This window comes from Terrapene carolina, unplaced genomic scaffold, assembly GCF_002925995.2.
Source record: "Terrapene carolina triunguis isolate 2854851 unplaced genomic scaffold, T_m_triunguis-2.0 Scaffold110, whole genome shotgun sequence".
Classification (NCBI taxonomy): Eukaryota; Metazoa; Chordata; order Testudines; family Emydidae; genus Terrapene; species Terrapene triunguis.
In genome coordinates this window covers 2,937,440-2,944,588 of record NW_020664461.1, presented here as the reverse complement: position 1 = coordinate 2,944,588, position 7,149 = coordinate 2,937,440, and the positions used below count along the sequence as shown (strand labels likewise).

The following is a 7,149-nucleotide window of genomic DNA, read 5'->3' as shown; positions in this document are numbered from 1 at the left end:
CGAACCTGCGGACGCAGCAGGTAAACAAACTGGCCCAGCCTGCCAGGCGCTTTCCCTGAACAAGCAGCGGAACAAGTTTGGGAACCACTGTTCTAGTAGCTTCCCAGTATCAAGGTCAGGCTGACTGATCTATAGCTCCCCAGCTTCTCCTTTTTAAAGATGGGTTCTACTTTCTGCAGTCTTCCAGGACCTGTCCTGTCATCCATGAGTTTGCAAATATCATCATCAGTGGCTCGAGATTTCTTCAGCTAATTCCTTCAGCACCGTCGAGTTAATAACATCAGGCTCCACTGACTTGAATTTGTTCAAATTAGTGAGAAGATCTCTGATGTGTTCTTTATTAATCCTGATCTGCATCTCGTCCCCTTTATTGTCTATGGTAACTTTGCTCGTCGTCTGGTCACGTGTTATTTAATGTGAAAAAACTAAAGCAAAGTAAGCATTGAGCAGCTCTGCCTTCCTATAATCGTCCATTACCTGCATCCGAAGAAGTGGGTATTCACCCACGAAAGCTCATGCTCCAATACGTCTGTTAGTCTATAAGGTGCCACAGGACTCTCTGCTTCTTTTACAGATCCAGACTAACACTGCTACCCCCTTTGATACTTGACTTCCATTACTAGTTTACCTTCTCCATTGATCAGCAGGCCCGCATCATCCCTGATTTTTCTTTTTTGTCCAAGATATTTGTAGAACTCCTTGTTGTCTCTAACATTTTTTGCCAGCTGCAACTCATTCTTTACCTTGGCTTTCCTGATTTCGTCCCTACATGCTTGCACTATTCCCATGTATATTTCCTTGCTGACATGTCCCTCCTTCCATTTCCTGTAGGTATCCCTTTTGGTTTTTAGATAGATAAAAATCTCCTTGGGCAGGCACATAGGCCTCCTGTGGCTCTCACCTTTCCTTTCTTCTGCATAGGAATAGCTTGATGTTGAGCATCTAATATTACATCGTTTAGGAACTGCTAGCCCCCTTTGACTCCTTTTCTTCCTAATTGGAGTTTCCATGGGACCTTGCCTACTATTTCTCCGAGTTGGTTGTAATCTGCCTTTCTGAAGTCCAGTGTCCTTGTTTTGCTGTTCTTGTCTCCTCCTTTCCTTAGGATCTTGAATTCTATCAGATCATGATCACTTCCTCCCAAGTTCCCGACCATCTTCATGTTCATATTTATTCCTGTTTGTCTATTTTGGATCTGGTGTTGACCATCTCCTTGTTATTTCCACAACTTTCTAAAACAAAACGTTGTCTCCTACACATGCTAAGAACTTGCAGGACACATTTTGCTGCATCAGTCTTCCAAAAGATATCAGGGAAGTTAAAATCCCCTTATTAATACTAGTTCATGTGAGAGATTTAATTTATAAACAGTTTGGTTGATCACAAGGAGGAATAGACTCCAGCTCAACCTCTTATCTATATTTTCTTTGCAGCCAACCTTTTTTAGTTATTGAATCAAGTCTATTCATTAGTTTTTTTAAAAAAACATACTTTTCAGACAAAAAAAATCTCACATACATTTATTTTAATTCCTCATCATCAAGAATACATACCACATGTATTCATAAGAATGTTTCCCCTCCTCTATTAAGCACCACTAATGGACTTGAGATTCATCCAGTGTATTTAGCAAAGTAATGGATTCAACCTGAAATCCAATCTATCTTGAGGCAAAAAAGTTTGCTACCAGTATTTTCCAGTCTCAACAAGAAAATCAGAAGACTACGTAGAGTACTTACCTCCTTGCTATACCCCCTCTAAAAAGTTTACCATTGAAACACCCCTTCCCCTTTCATGCTGCTCTGAGTTGAAAAACTGCTGTATACCAATCAATCTTGGCCACATACTTTATATAAAAACAAAGGTTACAAACTTGTAATATAACCATAAACTTAACCTCAGTTTTGTATATATTACAGGCCTTACTACAAAAGACATGACTAGTACAACCAGTAGAGTAGCTACTGAGGCAACACGTAGGCGTTTTGAGTGGAAACAAGCCAAAACTCATGAAACTTTAATTAGCTTGTTTGTAGTTGTCTATATTTTAAACCACATGAAACACAGTCCAGGCCAAAACGATAACTTTTAGTTTCAGTTTAAATTAGCTTAATGGTCTAGCCACATCTTCAATCCACCTTCCCTGATGAGCTACTGCTGCCAATATTGCTTCTGTATTTGCAAAACAACCTTGTTTCCCAATGTTGAACTCTACCATAAACTTTTTCAGTAGATACTATTTCTTACAAGAGCACAGGACAGCGGATGCAGATGTCCTGGAAAGATCTGTACACTGGCACTGCTCACAAGGCCTGTGGTATTGTGCCACAAAGACCATAATGTAAAACTGCCAGTACTACTTGCCTTTTTTTCACAACTTTACCATATGACTAGACCTCACAAACCAACTATCAGAATACCAGACACACGTCTATTAAATAAAGCAGTACGTCCAACAATTTAAAGGTGGTGACACCCAAGAACCAGAAAATTCAACATTTTTTTATTGTTTTATTTTATTAATGCTTTTTTTAAGCTTTTGTCAATTTGAGAGGGTTTTTTTAAATTAACTATAGAAATAAATTTCTGTTGAAAAGCAGTAAACCAGCTATTTAAAAAAAGCATTAATCATGTAAAAAATACCACTAGTTGGGAAGCATTGTTCCCTATGGAAAAGTAGCTACCCACCTACTTGTTTTGGGGGTTTCACCCTCTAAAATACCTCAACACAATAAGTTTTGAAGCTGCTTGTGGAAAAACTCTTCCAACAATTCTAGTTTGCAAAGCCTCCAAAATGCCTTGTACCTATAAAGTTCTCTGTTCGGTCCCAGAGGAAGATGCATAAGGCTTCTTAAAGATCTAAAACAGTTGTTATTCCATGTTATCTAACAGTTTGATGGATTTTATGTTTTAAATACATGATACTTTTCAAAAACATGTAACCGTTGTTTGTACTTGAAAGCCACAGAAAATGTAACATTTTAAAAACCACAGATCTCCATAGTTAAACATTCAGCACCACCACAAAACTATGTTTGTTTGAGTTTAAATGCATTGTTTTAATGATCAGCTTTCTAGCATCATGGATGTTCTTATATTTAAGTACTATTATGCCTGACAGATTACAAGATGCTCAACACAGAGACCAAGTTTTCTATTATATTCTCTAAAAAAAAATGAGTATTGTCAATCTTCAGTAAATAATAATTGTTCAAAAAATTAACTTACTTGGAAAAAATACATATCTCTCAACTGAACCATACAGCTCCAATAGCTCGAGTCACATACAATTCACTATAAAAGCATGTCTGTGTGTACCGACACACACAATTCTTGTTCAAGATTTATTCCTTATAAGAAAGGAAAACCACCTACTGTGATACCATTTGCAATTGTTATACCATCAAAACATCCCAAAGAAGCCTGTGAGGAACAGTAGAGTTGACTCTGTACCACAGTTGAAGAGGTTCAATGTGAAAGTTCTTTTAAAATAGGCCATTCTCAAGTAATTAAATTACTAACAGGAGTCACCAGATTTATTATTTTACCCCCATCACACACACTTAAAAATCACAAGACTTAAATTCTCCAAACTCCTTTATACTCTCACACTGGAATTATCTTGCCTTAAAAAAAAAAATCAACTTTGTACAAACACCTATAGCTCATTCATCACCTCTTGCATTCATTTTTCAGACAGCTCCATATTTACTCAAAAACATTTATAAATGTCTTAATTTAAACCTCTTAGGCCTCATCTAAGTTCGGTAACATCAGTCTTCCTGAACCAGTATTAAACTCCTGAAGCGCTACCAGAGGTAGGACAAAAGCATTTTGATACTGTTTCAGGAAGTAAGCTTTACATTTGTCCAGAATGGTGTTTAAAATTTTTTAATACTGTTTTGGAACTTTTGCTAATGACTATTCTCTGCAATAGTTCCCTTTCCTAGCACTGACAGGAATTTTGAAGCACAAAAAAACATTTTATTTATAAAACAAGTTGACCTTACACTGGAATTACCCTCTTAAATGTAAGTTCTTTTCACAACTGGAACTGGGAAGATTGTGTACTTTCATTTTGCTTCATTATAGGTCAGTTCCACTACATATCATATTTGTATTGCTCCTTGTTTATCACTAAAGACATCTGCATGAAAACAGGATTTATTTTTTAAAATCCATTTGTTCTCATTGTATATTTTGCATTTGAAGTCCTGATATGGTATAAATGGGATAACCATGGTGGAAACATTTATCAAACAGGGTTAGGACTACAAAGCAGGGCAGACACTAAAAGGTGAGGTCCTGTTTTCCAACAAGTAATAGTAGTAATAAACCATTAACTGTTTCTTAGAAGATTTTTCAAAGCTCTCACTGCAGCACCAGCTACTGTTTTCACTACTTGCGATTTTGGGGGCAGGGAGAGGGAGAAGAGATGCTCCTCTGAAGCCAGGGCTGTTTCTTCCCCTTACATTAGTCTGGGCAGAATTACTGCACGGTATTATACCTGTTCCTCTTTTAGCTCAGGCCCTGGGATTTTGGAATACCAGGTCCCCAGGCCAGAGCAGTCTAGAGAACCTTTTACTGGAATGCGAGCCTTATTCACTCAAGAGGTAACATTTTCTCTCTCAGTACCTGAACCACACACAATGTTTGTCTTCATAGTCAACTAGCATTTTTAGGAGCATGTGAAACTCTAACACGGCTCATCTCATCTCTTCAGTTCTCTTTTCTGTCTTCTCATCTCAAATATTTTTTGCATTGTTTCCCCACATCTTTTTGCTCTCACTCCCAACTTCACTAGTCTTTAGAACACTTAATATTGCTGGCATAATTTTGTTAACTGCAACTTTACTGAGTAGAGGGACCTACACTATTAAATTAAAATTTAAATTAATAAAATTTAAATTAATGGAGATATCCTATCTCCTAGAACTGGAAGAGACCTTGAAAGGTCATTGAGTCTAGCCCCCTTGCCTTCACTAGCAGGACCAAGTATTGATTTTGCCCCAGATCCCTAAGTGGCCCCCTCAAGGATTGAACTCACAACCCTGGGTTTAGCAGGCCAATGCTCAAACCACTGAGCTATCCCTCCCCCTGCCATGGTCATATAAAAAGAAGCTTGAAGAAATTGACAATTTATTTCAGACTACACATATATCACTGTTCGATAATTAGAACTTGCCTACACACAAACTTGCACTGAGGTGACTAATGGTCATCTTAAAACAAATCTAGACTGATGCAAGTGCCTGTATGGACAGTCTTCATTCAGTTTAAAAACTGCTTATATCAACTTAGTTTGAGTAGTTTCCTTTCAGATTTAAGCTACATATAAGCCATTTTTAAAATCGATTTAAGAACATCCATCCAGGGGCTTGCCCAAATTTAAACTTGTTTAAAAAACTTTAGTTACACCAATGCAAGGCCTTATGGTAACAACCTTTCAACACAAGGTATTTTTCAATCCCTGCTGTGAAAGGCATCAATATTCTATTCTTCCTACTGCCTTTATCCCACAAGAACACAGTCACCTAAAATTCACAGTGAAAACTACATATTTTCTACAATATTTAGAGGAAAATGACTAACCAAAGGCAACTGAAGTTGCTAACTTGTAGATGCTGGAAAAACATCTATTTTCAATCCACACACAGCTTTACTTTAAAGAAGTAAATATCATTAAAAACACAGTTATTAATTGCAATAGGGATAGCTCAGTGGTTTGAGCATTGGCCTGCTAAACCCAGGGTTGTGAGTTTAATCCTTAAGGTGGCCCATTTAGGGATCGAGGCAAAAAACTGTCTGGGGATTGGTCCTGCTTTGAGCAAGGGGTTGGACTGGATGACCTCCTGAGGTCCCCTCCAACCCTGATATTCTATGAAAAACACTGTAGTCCCTTTAGGAATTGCTATACAAACTAATTTCCTGCTAGTACAGTAGTTTGCAAAGCATATGTAACATCAGTACTAGAATACTACTTTCCTTCTTCAAAAACCACAGAAGCATTTGATAAAAAATCCTAGAAAAACAGCAGAAACAACAGGAAAGCATCCAAAATGATAAATCAAAATTCAGTTCACCTGGCTTATTAGCAAACAGGTTTCATTTTTAACTCAATTTTTTTTAAAGTCACCTCTCTCTGCATCACTAATTTTAGAGCCAATTTTACTTCTAACCAGTTGAAACTTAGTATTCTCTAATGTAGAGCAACCAAAATGCTGCAACTTTGCTGATTATAAAGATAGCTTTATACTGCAATTATATCTCATTTTGAGTCTGTCTCACATCTGAGCCTCAGGTGTTTGAGCTCGGAGAACTGGGTATGTGCACCAATAATCAGTGTTTCTCACTGAAGTTCATTAGTGGAATAAACATCAAAACACCACTTTTAAACTGGAAATTTTAATGGCAAAACGGTTTCACTGTTTTCATTAGACTTGACGCTTCCCTTCTATACTTAAACTTTTATTCACATTGCAACCATCCAGGGAGGGTCCAAAAAAGCCACTGGCCTATTTCATGACAGGACAATGTTTGAAACATATTAATTTCAGCTGGCTTCAAACAGCACTAAGGGATCCCAGAGTACCTGATGGTGAGAGAAACAGGAAAGGCAAACTTTGCCTGCAGAATATAAACCATCAAGTCCAGGAGGTTGCTGGAAACTTTCAAGGTAAACAAAAACTGTGTGGGGAGTTACCGCATATCTGCTTTTATCAAACAAGGAGGCTCCTACAGATACTTTGCTCTCCTGCAAGTGAGGGCTGCTGGTTACCCTGGGATTAGCTCTCCCCCCGCCTAAGCAGTCATTTTTTCAAGAAGCTGTAAGACAGGCTGCTCGGCCCCACTCAGCCCCTCTCCAAACGCTCACACTTCAGTGTTTGGGGATCATAGGAAACCGAAAATAGCGTCAAACTACTCACTGTCCAGCCCCCCCCCCTCACCCCACCGTCCTTTCCAGGGCTTCCCCGCAGCCCCCCCAATTCCCACCTCCCCCAGCACAACCCAGGCCAGAGACCCCCATGCCTGCCCCTACCACCCCCCAGCCAAGAGCCTGCCCTGCAATACTGCTCCCCTCCCCCCCCGAGCCCCCGTCTCCCTGGCTGCGCCTTCAGCCCTTCTAACACCCCGGGTCCGCCCCCCCCC

General features: G+C 39.0%; 1 protein-coding gene across 3 annotated transcripts in view; it reads right to left on the bottom strand.

Moving 5' to 3' along the window:
* GPBP1L1 (GC-rich promoter binding protein 1 like 1) overlaps positions 1 to 7,149 on the bottom strand; it is a 56,132-nt gene that overhangs the window by 48,350 nt on the left and 633 nt on the right. The window lies entirely within an intron of this gene.